Consider the following 16,313-nt stretch of genomic DNA (forward strand, 5'->3'; position numbering starts at 1 on the left):
CTTAAATCATATATAAGACCTGTACTGGACTCCAAAACCAAAATACGACCCGATACCATCAACTTCGAAACACTTTTCATTTCCAAAAACTCATATATATTCCAGAAAATAATTTTTCTTTAAAAATTTATTTCTCGGGCTTGGGACCTCGGAATTCGATTCCGGGCATACGCCGAAGTCCCATATTTTCTTACGGACCCTCCGGGACCATCAAATTACGGGTTTGGGTCCGTTTACCCAAAATGTTGACCGAAGTCAACTTAAATTCATTCTAAAGGCACTTTTTATCATTTTTCATAGATTTTCACATAATGGCTTTCCGGCTACGTGCTCGGACTGCGCATGCAAATCGAGGTGAGAGAGAAAAAGGTTTTAAAGGCCTCGGAACACAGAATTTATTTCTAAAATGAGTGATGACCTTTTAGGTCATCACATTCTCCACCTCTAAAAAAACTGGTCGTCCTCGAACGGATATCAGAAGGAAGTATTTGATTCGAGGAAAGATAGGGATAACGACTCCGCATATTGGACTCGGACTCCCAGGTCGATGCCTCAGCATGCTTACCTTTCCACTAAACACGAACAAAAGGGAAACTCTTGGATCTCAACTGACGAACCTGCTGGTCTAGAATAGCTACCGGCTCCTCCTCATAGGACAAAGTCCTTGTCCAACTGAACAGTGCTGAAATCTAACACGTGGGATGGATCACCGTGATACTTCCAAAGCATGGACACATGAAACACTGGATGCACGGATGATAAGCTCGGCGGAAACGCAAATCTGTAAGCCACCTCTCCCACTCGATCAAGAATCTCAAACGGGCCAATGAACCTAGGGCTAAGCTTGCCCTTCTTTTCAAATCTCAGGACGCCCTTCTTAGGCGACACCCAAAGCAATACCCGCTCACCGACCATGAATGCCAAATCTTGAACCTTACGGTCAGCATAACTCTTTTTCCTGGACTGAGCTGTACGAGCCTATCCTGAATGATCCCGACCTTGTCCAAGGTATCCTGTACTAGATCCGTACCCAACAGCCGAGCCTCTCCCTGCTCAAACCATCCAACCGGCGACCGATACTGCCTACCATATAAAGCCTCATAAGGAGCCATTTGAATACTCGACTGGTAGATGTTGTTGTAGGCAAACTCTGCTAAAGGAAAAAACTGATCCCACGAGCCTCCAAAGTCAATGACATAAGCTCGTAGCATATCCTCCAAAATATGAATGGTCCGCTCGGACTGCCCGTCCGTCTGAGGATGAAACGCTGTGCTCAACTCAACCCGTGTGCCTAACTCTCGCTGAGCTGCTCTCCATAAATGTGATATAAACTGCGTACCTCGGTCCGAAATGATAGGCACGGGCACACCATGAAGACGAACAATCTCCCGATATAGATCTCAGCTAACCTCTCAAAAGAATATGAGACTGCCACCAGAATGAAATGCGCTGACTTGGTCAGCCTATCAATAATAACCCACACTACATCAAACTTCCTCTGAGTCCGTGGGAGTCCAACAACAAAGTCCATAGTGATATGCTCCCACTTCCACTCGGGAATCTCAATCTTCTGGAACAAACCACCAGGCCTATGATGCTCGTACTTAACCTGCCGACAATTGAAACACCGAGACACATATGAAACAATGTCCTTCTTCATTCTCCTCCACAAATCATGTTGCCGCAAATTCTGATACATCTTTGTGGCGCGTGGATGAATAGAGTATCGGGAACTATGGGCCTCCTATAAAATCAACTCCCGAAGCACATCTACATTTGGCATACAAACTCGACCCTACAGCCTCAAAACTCCATCATCTCTTAAGGTAACCTGCTTGGCACCTCCATGCTGCACCGTGTCTCTAAGGACACACAAATGAGGATTATCATACTGCCGATCTCGGATACGCTCCAATAATGAGGAACGAGTGGCTGTGCAAGTTAACACACGGCTGGGCTCAAAAACATCCAACCTCATGAACTGATTGGTCAAAGCTTGAACAACCAAAGCAAGTGGTCTCTCACCAAACGGAATATAAGCAAGACTGCCCATACTGGCTGACTTCCTACTTAAAGCATACATTGGCCTTTCCCGGATGATTTAAGATGGTGATATCATAGTTCTTTAATATCTTCAACCACCTTCTCTGCCTCAAATTTAGCTCCTTCTGCTTGAACAAATACTGTAGACTCTTGTGATCTGTGAACACCTCACATGCCATGCCATACTGATAATGCCTCCAAATCTTCAACGCATGAACAATGGCTGCTAACTTCAAATCATGAACCGAATAGTTCTTCTCATGAATCTTCAACTGCCGCGAAGCATAGGCAATGACCTTGTGTGCGGTAAAATCGGGGGAGTCTATTTCCCGCCATCGAGGTACGATCGGAGTACCCTGACAACACGTCGAGGCCATAAGGTCGTGATCGAGCTCCTTATCTCGTGTATAATCTTCGGCTTTGTAGTGGCTTGAAGGTCAGAGGATCTGTCCACAACCTAGCGGAAGTTATGCGTAAGATAAACTCTCGAGGAGATATCTTGAATCAATAGGTTCTAGTGTCTTGTCTAGACAACCCATCTTTGTATCTTTACATTTAATGCACCCTATACTGTATTGAGTCCCCTCGCCTATACAAGGGGGACTCACTTGCCTTGTAAAGGACTGATGTTGCTCCACTTCTCCACAAATGCAATAATATCTCTCTCTCTCTTCCTTCTAAGTTATCTGTCTTCACCGACCTCGAGGTCGCCTTAGCGCTTGTTATTTCCTTGCTTGTTCTTCATTATTTTGCTCAATATTGATAGTATAGAGCTTGGCTCAATTGTATTTTTACTTGTTGTCCCCTTCTCGGCTATCATCAATAATCCCGAGATAGGCACGAGGCTCGGCTCCGAGGTATTCACTGGCTGGCTTTGCACCCGGGAAACATCCCCTAACTAGTTCGACTATTGCTTTGGTTAACTCGATCTTTATCGCTATACTTCACGTTTTAGTACTAACCACCCTCACAAACTAGCTCGGGAATAGATCACGTATATTTAGAATCCCATTTACAAATTTAATTATTGTTACCATTTTCACGGTAAACAGTTTGGCACCCACCGTGGGGCTAAAAATAATGGTGATTATTTTCTTGCTAGTTTTGTCACATGAACGCATGATATCTTTCACACTTTTTCTTTCCCAATGATCTTTCGATTTCAGGTCAATGATTAGCTTGACAAGGGATATCGAGGACGATAACCTCAAAACTTGCAAAGAGAACAGTATGGTCATTCTAACAGCTGGCGCGATGCCGCAGGACCTTGATAACGCATCTAGATCGGTTCGAGCGGATGCGGATCTGCAAGCCGCGCACCGGGGTAATGAAGTCTCGCACACCGATGGTGGCGCACAACACGTCGACCAACAAGAAGCCCGAAAGATCCCAGCCCGAGTATAACGGGAAGTTAACCTTCGTGTTATTTTTTAAATGTTGCAGGAAAGGCATTTGGCTATCACTCAGCCACAGAGGCGCCCGGAGACTCTCAGCGCGGCAGCACCCAAAATACCTCCTCATATTGAGCCAGTACCCGAGGTATCAGGGAACGATAAACCGATAACCTATCCTACAGCAGTAAGGATGCTGGAAGACCTTATCGTAAAGATCGATTCACGCTCGCGAAAACTCTTGCAACGACCGTCTCCCGAATATATGATCCCGGGCTCACTTCGCCAAAGTCGGAAACAACAAAACCCCCCCAGGAGTGGTAGGACCTGAAGTCCTCGCGGGCGCATCACCATTTACACACGTCCGTCCAGGAACAGCGACCTCCAAGATGGAGAACTCAGCCCGTCCCGATAAGGAAATTTGAAGAAACTCCCTCAGAAGAAACCATGATGCAACGCCACTGTTCGGCATCTAATCTCGAGGACCCGCTCACCGTACTAGCACGGTCCATGGACGCGCACGCCGACGCTATCAAAGCAATGCCAAAAGGGCCCAATGCACCAAAGGCCAGAAGAAGAAGAAATAAAGTGTCGCGGGATGTCGCACCTCGCTTCCCGACAGGACAAACGAGACCGCTCCCAGTCCCGAATAGTTGGGCGGCACAGGCCTTCACCCAAAGCCTGAACAAAGCATACCCGGTGACTCCAGAGCAGTTCAAGCAAAGCTTGGTCGAACATGCGGTCAAGGCTTGGTCGGATGCCATCAACTAACACCGAACCCAAATCAGGGCCAAGGAAAACACCCTTGAGGAACCTCCAATGATACCAGATTCAGCAAGGCACAACTGGCAAGGAAACCTTGCCCGATAGAGCGCGACTTTAACGTTGTAGTTCCAAGCATAGTGGTCACCATAAACAAAGCCAGGAACTACAGGTGGCTCGGACCTATTCAACCAGAACCCCTCTAGGGAAACCATGGCCCGCCACGGGAATCATGAGGCGTTCGGGGTCACAAACCCAAAAGGGCAGCAATTACACCATTGAACAAAGGTCGCCACAAAGTGTCGCCAAACGAGCAAACCCGGATCCAGCTCAACGGACGAAAGGAGATCGGACAAAACAATTCCGGCGAGCCACGACGCATCATCACAACCGTAAAAGGATGGCGGCACCGTGCGAAGATTCGTAGAACATAGAGTGCAAGTGCCCATCACCAGAAAGGGATGATCCCAGAAAATGCTCCCAAAGGACACCCTCCCGCTCGAGGAAAAGGACACCGAGATTCCACCTCGGCATTGCATTAATGTATTGGTAATCCCCTCTCTCATTCAGCTCATTTCAAATAAAACATGCATTTATGAGTACAGGTGGTTCGACCAAATTATACAGACGATGTCGGGCCGAAGCCGATAGGACGATCTAGACCAATGTCGCTCTCGGACCGGATCTCTGATAGGCTCCTGATGGCGATTGCCACAACGACCAAATCACTCCCCCTGCGCAGTTCGCCCGAGCTCAGGATCATACTTTGAGCGCACAGGGCGCAGACACTTTGTGCAGACAACGGCGAATACATCGCCCGGGGCACGACCCTGACCCTACTCTACCAAAGGTATAAAATCACACGACAAATGCGAGGCTAAAACATCTAGCTATGATTGACAAGAAGAGATCCAGCACCTTACGCCCATGGCTGGCACTACCCTCGAATGAGGTCAAAGGGTAAAGATAATCACATCCTCGGTCAGGCTTGGTCGGATAAGGAAGATGACTGCAGTGGGATCCCGGACAAGGAAATGAAGAACTACCCCGCCTCCTTTATCATTTCCTTTATTTTCTTGATGCTAATCTGTACGCAGGCAGCCAAATGAGGCATTCGACAGCATTGGATCCCACTCGAGGATCCGCGGCCACCACGGGGCCCGCCAGGCATTCTTTCCTCGATCGGGTTTTTAATAGAAAGAAGGTTCCGCCAACAAGATTATTATCAGGACTACACATCCCCGACGAGCAGACCCGACGAGATCACAATCCTCTCTCCTAAAAATTTCCAATATGGAATCATACAAGCACATCGGATAATCGGGGAAGTCGCACCCGTGAGGACCAAACTCACAGCAATAGGACAACATGTATTTACAACTTATATTTTCACCAATCAATAAAGAATATTTTTTAAGCACTCCATGCTTCGAAGAAGACTATTTCGGCTTATCCGCAGAGAGAAACCTCTCCATCGACTACGTCACGAAACACTCGGAGACTTAAAACGATTCAGCATCCACCCTATCTCGAGGTTGGAATTTCGGGCTCATAAAGCCCTCGCAAATGCAACTCCAGATTCGCAAAAAGCTGTCTTCAAGCTTGAGTAAAACTCGGTGTTTCAGAAAATCATCGCCAATCGCCATGTACTGGAAAATCTAAAATTGTAAGACCCTAACGGGCAACCTCGGCACAACTGGTCTATTCTCCATACACTGTAAGACCTCAACAGGCATCAAAAACCCCGTAGTTTAGGCTATACATCGCATTTGAGAATTCCTAAAGGGCATACCCTCGGTGTAGACGCTTAAAACTGCTTCTCGGGATCAAAAATGGCCTTGGCCAAACACACATGACTCCGGTCAAAACGGCTGCTACAGCCCAAAAACGCGACTCGGGGATGTCCCACTATCGCTAAAAAATCCTCTGAATCTACTTCAAAAAGAACCAGTTAAAAATAGGCCTCCCTCAATAGACAAACAACGAGTCCTGACCACGTCGGCTCCAAAATCACAAAAGCGTCAATTTACTCGACCTATGAGCTATGAACCTTACGAGGTGCTCAAAACATCGTCAACTACGATTTGAAATCGAGGTTCTTTATGAACCGACGACGGGTCAGGCAAAAATATTCAATAAGACCTTAACGAGAGGAAACAAATCCTACAAAAAGCCTCCAGGCCTCATATCAAAAGGTCTCTACGACCAAACAGAATAAGTGCCATTGTCGCCGGCTAAGCAAGCTTCTGGGCCTCACATCGAAAGGTCTCTACGACCATAGAGCGTAAGAGCCATTGTCGCCAGCTTGAAAATTAACAACTTGAGGATTAAAGTGAACTCAAATCGTAACCCGATTCGAAGACCGGATCCAAAATAGTTAACTAAGAAAAGCCTCCAGGCCTCATACTAAAAGGTCTCAAAGACCAAGCAACAGAAAAGCCACCGTTGTTTGCCGAAAAAGATTTGAGGGTCGATTACAGCTCGAGTCGCAACGCGACTTGGAGACTGGACCCAAAAATTATAACATGCCCAAGGGCGTGACATCGATTCCACGGTCGCCAATCGGAATCTCCGGAAAGATTAAAGGGTCAATTACAGCTCGAGCCACAACGCGACTCAGAGACTAGACCCGGAAAATCGCCAAACGCCCAAGGGCAGAAAATGAAAGCCATTATCGCCAGCCCGAATGGGCTCAAAGGTATATTAAGCTCAAGTCGGATCCTGACTTGGAGACTGAACCCAAAGGTAGTCGGAAAATGTAAGACTAAAGGCTACTCCGGGATTGAAGCAGAAATGTAGAAATTACAAGTCACGGGGTTTTCCCCCCTTATTAGTATTACATATCAATGACATGGCGCAATCTCGGCCTGCATCATATAATGAGAGCTATATATATATACACAACAAAGAAGGCATGGGGTATTTATTCCCCATTTATTTCCTTTTTTTAGCTTCCATCGGCCTCCTCCTCAACATCAGATATCATAAACTTGGGATCAAACTCCGCTCCTTTGGCGTGTCCGATCTCTTCCGAGATATCGAAGCCCCTGCCATGAATCTCTTCGAGGGTCTCCCTCCGGGACCTGCATCTCTCATATTCACTGCTATTTCCTGCAAGATCGAGGGCCTTCTTAAGCTCGGCCCTAGCAACAACGACACTCTTTGAATAGGCCGCCATCTTCTACCCTGCCCGAATGTTATTTATTACAACCTTGGCCCGAATGTTTGCCACCTCAATTTTCGCCCTTGATAGCTCGGATGAGAGCCTCACAATCATCTTCGCCCGAGCAGAGTCATTCGCACGAGCAACCTGAATTTGCACCTCAAGAATGGATATCGCAACCTAAGCTCTCTTTTTGGCCTCAGAATGGGTGCTAACGCGCGCTCGTAGCTCGGAAAATTCACGGTTGGCAGTGCCAACCTCGCCCTAAAGCTGTTCCAACTCATCTACCTTGTCCTTCAACTGTAATAGTAGCGCTTCAAAGGCCGACAAGATAGAAAGAAGGAGGGAAATACGAGCCAACACGGAAGGCGAAATACCTATTTCTCCAAGAGGGCCTCCCGAGCACGGCTTCGATTCGCCCCGCACCTTAAAGAAACGAGCTCATTTTCCTTTGCCGCGTAAAGGAGGTTGAGGCATTTTCCCCTTTCCCGAGCTTCCTGCAGCTAGGCCTCGCGACGAAGCAGCTCGACTTTGAGCCTTCCAAAATCCTGAAAAAGAGAAGTTAGGCGTATGAAGAAAAAAAGAAAAAGGCCAAAATGATGAGCCTCACCAAGGGCCGAAGCTATGTCTAATAAAGCTTCAGTCCCGCAAGCTGGCCGACCGACCGAATCATTTCCTCTCAACCGCTGCGGGGAAGGTGCCTCACTGCAAGCCTTCTCACACCACGGAACATATTTCCTTTTGCCAGCACTCCTCGATTCTTTGACCGGCGGTCTCGCCTTGAATGAACTTCCGGCGCCTACAGTAGGGGAACCAAACAGGTCAGCAAAGAGGAGGTCGCCTCTAAAAAAGAAAAGAAAAGGGTGGGAAGAGAACGCCAGGCACCTACTACGATAATTTACCTCCTACCTCCCTTTTGAAAGATTTCGCCACCGGCGCCTCTCATGAGTCCAGCATGCTGCCAGCTTACGAGACCATTCGGCTAAGTCCGAAACCTTGTCGGGCAACCAATGAGTTGCTATAAGCAAAAGACAAGAAGAAATCATTATGGATCCGACCTCATATGAAGAAAAAGACAGCTCAAATAGAGTACTTACGTGTGGAGCTCCATTTCTCAAGGAATGGTAAGAGTTTCCCGGGGATAACGTCGGTCGTCCGAACTCAAATAAACTGGCTCATCCATCCATGGTGTTCATCCTCTTAACCGCTGATCATAGGAGCTCGAGTAGACCAACGCTGAAGAGCAACCAGGCCTCGGAAGCGCAATGGCCGATACAACCATATGAGGTGACTAAGAGTAAACCCTATCCCAGCCTTGTCGGCAAAATATCTCATTGGCCATACTATGCTCTATAAGAAGGGATGAACCTGCCCTAGCGTTACTTGATACCTTTTACAAAAATCAAGTACAACCTGGTCCAAGGAACCTGGCACGAGAACGCCGTTATACACGCTCAAGAAACCTCCAACATACATCGTGACGTTCTCCTCGGGGGAAGTGGCTTGCAGGACCACACCTTCCCCCCATCCACATTTTCTCCTGATCGCCCCGAGGTCCTCCTTTACCACCAAAGAGGTAATTCTCGACACATGCCCCCAGTGGCCCGAAATATTGGGAGGTTTTCCCGGTGTAACAATGCTACTCGAAGTAGTGTGCTTCGAGCACTGCTCCCCCGACGTCGAAGGATGGCCACTATTGCCAGTCAAAGGAGAAATACAGGAAGGAGTCCCCTTCATCCGCTCAGACGTTGAAGCGGCGACCATGGCCACAACAGAATAATGGGGAGAAGAGGAGTATCCAGGTAGAAATTACCTAAAGCAGAGAAGTGAAGAGGCTCGCGGAGGGCACCTGGCTCTACAGAAGAGACGAAATTATCAAAAGAAGAAACTGCAGAATCATCGCTTAAGGGAGGGATGGACAAATATATAAGGTCCAGGAAACAATCGACAAATTGCCCAAACAGGCCAATTAATTCTAGCCGCGTTAACGTCACCCTCCCCTTGGGGAATGCAATGGAGGAATTACTCCAGGCTATCACACAATTCATGGAAGTAGGGGGGCCTCAGGGAATTCTCGACATCGGTCCGCAGAAGCTATCAACCCAACTTTGGCTACAAAATACAAGAAGGCTTCGAAGGCACGATACTCGGTGCTCTGAAGCGAGAAGAACTACATAGCAAGAGGCTCCTTTCATAGGATTAACAAAACAGTCGTACATCTTTGCAGTATTCATTTCCCAGAAGGGAGAACATACGAAACAAAAAAGACAGAAAGAAGGCTTGGAGACTACTCCTTGCCGCTATACTCTTCGCCCTCGTCAGGAACAATTAAACGCTTCAGTTCCTCCTCTGCCATATGGGCCTCATCCAGGTCAGCAGATAATTCGAAGCCCCGAGCCTTGAGTTCTTCCAGGATCTCCCTCTGTCCTTTTTCCTTGGCATGATCAACAGCTAGGACCAGTTTCTGCTCGACCGCTAGGGATATGTCACGAGCCATTGCATGCACCGTAGCCGCGTCCTCCTTATAAGCAGTGGCATCCCGTTCGATATTAAGTTTAGCCATGGCTAAAGTAACAATCTCCTTGCGGGCGTCTGAAAGAAGGCCTCTTGACGTCTCCAGCTCCCCGATCGCATTCTCATTTCACTCCCTCAGCCCGGAGACCTCCGCTTCCAACTCAATGACCCTCGAGCTTCCCTGCTCAACCTTCGTTAGGAGGCAAGATGGTGAATATGTGAACACGGAACACATACAGATACTGTGCAGAGGAATAGATGTAAAAAGAAAAAGAGAAGTAGAATACCTGTGCAGCAAGAGCAACCTTATCCCGAAGCGCCACCTCTAAAGAGGCTCGAAGCTCCTTCAACTCTTCATCTCCCCGGATGCCTCGAGACTCAGAGTCTTGCAGTTTCGAAGCAATGGCATCATGCTCCTTCTCATGGCATACAAGTTCCCCACGGAGTCAAGAGATGACACGCTCATATATCTCTTTGCACTACGACATAATGGGGAAATTAAGAAAAACGATGAATAATGCCCGGAGGCGAAAAGAAACACTCATGGAAAAATCGTCACCTACCGCAGGGATTTCTCCGCTACATCAACGACGTCAGATACGCTGAGGTCAACTCCGTTAGGTATGCCATCAATAATGTTGGCAATAAAGCCTTCCCCTCCGAAAGTAAGTGCCGACCATGGTACCAACCATCCTCCCAACATCTCTCAACTCTCCCGATGAGACTGGATAATTTCGGAAAAAGTTGTTCGGGTCACCAACTCCATCGAATAGCGGCCTATGCCCTTGGAAGGTTCCGAACTCCGTCCCATCTGAGCCCGTAGCCCTGCTGGCAGAAGCTACATCAAATCTGGCTGAGCAATTTGAAACCACATCAGTGTCCTCGTCGAAAACCTCCGGCTCTTTAGCCTTGTCGGTCCTCGCCGTTTCGGACTCAACAGCCTCCGACCGGGGTACTTGCGAACCCCTCTTGCCGGGCCTTGATCTCCACCTCAGGGGACTGCCATCATCATATTCCCCGCCGATATCAGGATCCGGATCGGAGGTCGAAACAGCAGTCTCGTCAGGTCGAGTAACTACCACTCTTATTTTCCTTTTCTTGTTTGTGCCGAGCCCCAAGGCCTCTGTTTCACCACCAGGGGGTGGCCTTATCAGCATATTTTCTCCAAGGCCTGCACCAACACGATAAATGCGCAACACCATTGATTAGAGACCGTGGGGAATACAAAATACGAGACGCATGTAGAAAAGAAACCTCACCATGGTTCTTGGCCACCCAACACTTCTCGACCATGATGGTCCAGGACCGGAGATAATACAGGAACCTCATGTCCAAGCGCTCGATCCACCTCGCCAAGTCTGGGATCTCCTCGGGGTGCCAAGGAGAATCTAGAGGAAGTTGCCAAGAGGTTATCGCAATGCTGGAAAGAAAAATTGAGAAGCGATTAGAGTTAAAATATACTTATGCCGATGGTTCCGCCATTCGGGAAAGGGCATCCATTGGACCGAGATGATATCCGAGGTTCGCACTCAAACAAACCTACTCATCCACCCCCGGTCCTTCCCTTTATCAACGCTTGTAAAAAAAGCCTTTTTGGACCGTTGTCGAAGCTTGATCAAGCCTCGGTACAGTCGAGGACGGTATAATCTGACCAGATGATTGAGGGGGAAAGCTTCACCTGCGACCCCCTCAGTAAAATGTCTGAGCGTCAGCAAAATCCTCCAAAAAGATGGGGAAATCTGGCCAAGAGTCATTCAATACTGAATGCAGAAGTCGAGGATCACCGGATCGATTTACAAAGGAGGAGATTCTACGGATCGTCGGGACCCAGGGTAAACGGATAGGTATATACGTAAAGAAATCCCTCCTTAAAACTGGTAATATCGTCACTGGAGGCAGGGATTTCCACTATCACTGCTTTACTCCATCGATAGTCACACCTTCATATTTTTGACATTAGTCACGACGCTAATGTATCATGATACATGCTCGCATCGGCCCGACATAGACGCGTGAGTCTCGATGTCAAAATCTTTCGACATATCAAGCTCGGGAGGGGTCCACTGCTCTAAAGAAGGAACTAATTTATTCTCCCCCTAATCGATTGGGATGATGATGTAGTGTCGTTCCGATGGGGTACCGTCCTGGAAGTCCTGCCCATGAATAATGGCGAAGTCTTTCCGAAAAAAGAGAGAAAGATGAAAATATGCCAAATAAGTTGAGATTCTGATTCACGATCCTGGAGGAAGGGCGAAGATGAGGAGCATCTAGCGATTAGAGCATTTTATAGGAATCGATTGGGGAAGCAGAAAGGACAAACCTGCAGCAGTTCGTGGACTCCTCGATTGCTGCATATGATAGCGGCCCTGCACGGTTCCCTAGACTATGGCATTTAATGCTCTTATATGGATGATGTCATGGTAATAATTGCCTCGAGATGATGATTCGGTATCGTTTCCTACCACTTCAATATAGGAAACACGGAGACTATCTATGTGCGGTAAAATCGGGAGTCTATTTCCCGCCATCGAGGTACGATCGGAGTACCCTAATGGCGCGTCGAAGCAATAAGGTCGTGATCGAGCTCCTTATCTCGGGTATAATATTCGGCTTTGTAGTGGCTCGAAGGTCAGAGGATCTGTCCGCAACCTAGCAGAAGTCGCGCAAAAGATAAACTCTCGAGGAGATAGCCTGAATCAATAGGTTCTAGTGTCTTGTCTAGACATCCGATCTCTGTATCTTTACATTTAATGCACCCTGTACTGTATTGAGTCCCCTCGCCTATATAATGGGGACTCACCTTACCTTTTAAGGGACTGATGTTGCTCCACTTCTCCACAAATGCAATAATATCTCTCTCTCTCTCTCTCTCTTCCTTCTAAGTTATCTATCTTCACCGACCTCGAGGTCGCCTTAGCACTTTGTTATTTCCTTGCTTGTTCTTCGTTATTTTGCTCAATATTGATAGTATAGAGCTTGGCTCAACTGTATTTTTACTTGTTATCCCCTTCTTGACTATCATCGATAAGCTCGAGATAGGCACGAGGCTCGGCTCCGAGGTATCCACCGGCTGGCTTTCTGTTCGGGAAACATCCCCTAACTGGTTCGATTATTGCTTTGGTTTACTCGATCTTTATCACTTTACTTCACGTTTTGGCACTAACCACCCTCACAAACTAGCTCGGGAATAGATCACATATTTTTAGAATCCCATTTACAAATTTAATTGTTGTTACCATTTTCACCGTAAACAGACCTTGCCATCCTGCATCAACACCGCACCAAGTCCAATATGAGATATATCAAAATAAACCGTATAAGGCCCTGAACCTATGGGTAGAACAAACACTGGTGCCGTAGTCAAAATTGTCTTGAGATTCTGAAAGCTCGCCTCACACTCATCCGACCACCTGAACTGGGCACCCTTCTGGGTCAACCTGGTCATCGGGACTGCAATAGACGAAAATCCCTTTACGAACCGACGATAGTAGCCTTCCAGACCCAAGAAACTCCAGATCTCTGTAGATGATGCTAGTCTAGGCCTGTTCTTGACTGCCTATATCTTCTTCTGATCTACCTGAATACCCTTTGCTGATACAACATGACCCAAAAATGCAACTGAACTCAACCAGTACTCCCACTTCTAAAACTTAGCATGCAACTGACTATCTCTCAAAGTATGAAAAACCATTCTAAGATGTTGCTCGTGCTCCTCCCTGCTGTGGGAGTAGATCAGAATATCATCAATGAAGACTATCATGAACGAATACATGTAATGCCTAAACACTAGGTTCATCAAATCCATAAAAGCTGTTGGGGAATTTGTCAATCCGAATGACATCACTAAGAACTTATAATGCCCGTAACGAGTAATGAAAGATGTCTTAGGGCTATCAGATGCCCTAATCCTCAACTGATGGTAGCCCGATCTCACGCCAATCTTCGAAAATACCTTGGCACCATGAAACTGATCAAACAAATCATCAATCCTCGGCAATGGATACTTATTCTTGATTGTAACCTTGTTCAACTGCCAGTAATCTATACACATTCTCATCGATCCGTCCTTCTTCTTAACAACCAACACTGGTGCACCCCAAGGTGAAACACTAGGTCAAATGAAACCTTTTTCAAGCAAGTCTTGCAATTGCTCATTCAACTCTTTCAACTCAGGCGGGTCCATACGATAAGGCGGAATAAAAATGGGCTGAGTGCCCCGTGCCAAATCAATACAGAAGTCAATATCCCTGTCGGGTGGCATACCCAGCAAGTCTGAAGGAAATACCTCAGAAAACTCACAAACAACAGGCACAAAATCAATAGAAGGAACCTTAACATTAGAATCACGAACATAGGCCAAATAGTCCAAACACCCCTTCTCGACCATTCGCCAAGCCTTCATATATAAGATAACACTACAGGTAGAATGACTAGGAGTCCCTCTCCACTCCAAATGAGGTAAACTCGGCAAGGCTAAGGTTACAGTCTTGGCATGACAGTCCAATATAGCGTGGTAAGGTGATAACCAGTCTACCCCCAATATGACATCGAAATCAACCATGTCCAGAAGTAACAAATCTACTCGGGTCTCAAGACCCTTAATCACAACTATACATGAACGATGGACATGATCTACCACAGTAGAATCACCCACTAGTGTAGACACATATACAGGAGCACTCAAGGAATCTCTAGGCATGTCCAGATACGGTGCAAAATAAGATGACACATAGGAGTATGTAGATCCTGGATCAAATATAACTAAAGCATCTCTGCTACAAATCAGAATAGTACATGTACCTCCACCTCTAATACCACTACCTCCACTTCTAGCGCCTATACCTCCACCTCTAATACCTCTACCTCCACCTCTAGCTGGCTGAGTGGGCTGAACGAGTCCCTCAATGAACCTTCTCACTCTCTCTCTCTCTTAGTGTGAAGTATAATAAGAGCATGACGGGTCAAATCAATAAACCTAGTCTCGTACTGAGTAACAGTCATAGAGCTCTGCTGGAAACACTCAAACTACCTCGGGTAGATCTCTCTTTGAGTGACAGGAAGAAACTTCTCTAGAAATAGCTGAGAAAATTGATTCCAAGTCAAAGTTGATGACCCAACTGGTCTAGCCAAACAATAATCTCTCCAACATGTACTGGCGGATCCAGACAAGCGAAAAGTAGCAAAGTCAACCCCATTGGTCTCCACTATCCCCATGTTCCTGAGAACCTTGTGACAACTGTCTAAATAATCCTGGGGATCCTCAGAAGATGCACCGCTGAAAGTGATAGTGAAGAGCTTGGTGAAACCTATACAACCTCCGAAAAGCCTCCAAAGACACAACTGATCTATCACCGGTCTGTGATGCTGCTCGGTTGAAGAAACGGTACGTGACTTTACCATTAGCGAAAGGAAAATAGTAGAAGTTTCAATTTAGTATGGAGAGAACAAAATTGTATGACAGAGAAGAATAGAAGTGAAACTTTTCCTTACTCTGTAGCCTCTGGGATAAATACAGACGTCTCTGTACCGATCCCTCAGACTCTACTAAGCTTGTCCGTGAATTATGAGACCTATGTAACCTAGAGCTCTGATACCAATTTGTCACGACCCGGATTTCTCACCCTCGGGAGTCGTGATGGTACCTACTAATGAAAGCTAGGAAAGCTAACCGTTTAAACAAATTACCCTTTTTCCCATTTTAATTCTTTAACAAATGTGAATCAACAGTTTATAAATAACGGAAATTAAACAAACGAAAAAAATAATTAAACCATTTAAATAATTCCAATACAATTTCTTAAATAAAAACTACCCAGAACTGGTGTCACAACTTCACAGATGGTCTAGGAATACTACAAACAAAGTCTGAAAGATAAATAATACACTCTTTCTGAAATACATAAATGAAACAGGATAAAGGGATAGAGGGAGACGCCAGGGCCTGCAGACTCCTGCAGGAATACCTTGGATCTCCATATGGACTGAAGGCAGCCACCCAAGCTAAGGTCCAAAAGCTGTTGCGCCGGGATCTGCACACAGTGCAGAGTGTAGTATCAGCACAACCGACCCCATGTGCTGGTAAGTGCCTAGCCTAACCTTGGCGAAGTAGTGACAAGGCTAGGACAAGACTGCCAACTAAACCTATGCAGTTAAAGCATATATATAGCAAGTAACAATAAAGGAAACTAGCAGTTAAAGATGGGAAGGGGACATGCTATGGAGGAATATCATTTACTAATAGTAACTCAGGAGAAAAGCATAAAGAATAATTTAAAATTCGCAGCAGAAAGAATAAGGAAGCAATAACAAATCAATATCCATTTTTATCTTTTATTGTTGCAGCGTGCAACCGGATCCAAATCATAAAATATTGTTGCGGCGTGCAACCCTATCCAATCATAATATTGTTGTGGCGTGCAACCCGATCCAAATATAATATT

This window comes from Nicotiana tabacum, chromosome 7 (assembly GCF_000715075.1).
Source record: "Nicotiana tabacum cultivar K326 chromosome 7, ASM71507v2, whole genome shotgun sequence".
NCBI classification, from domain to species: Eukaryota; Viridiplantae; Streptophyta; class Magnoliopsida; order Solanales; family Solanaceae; genus Nicotiana; species Nicotiana tabacum.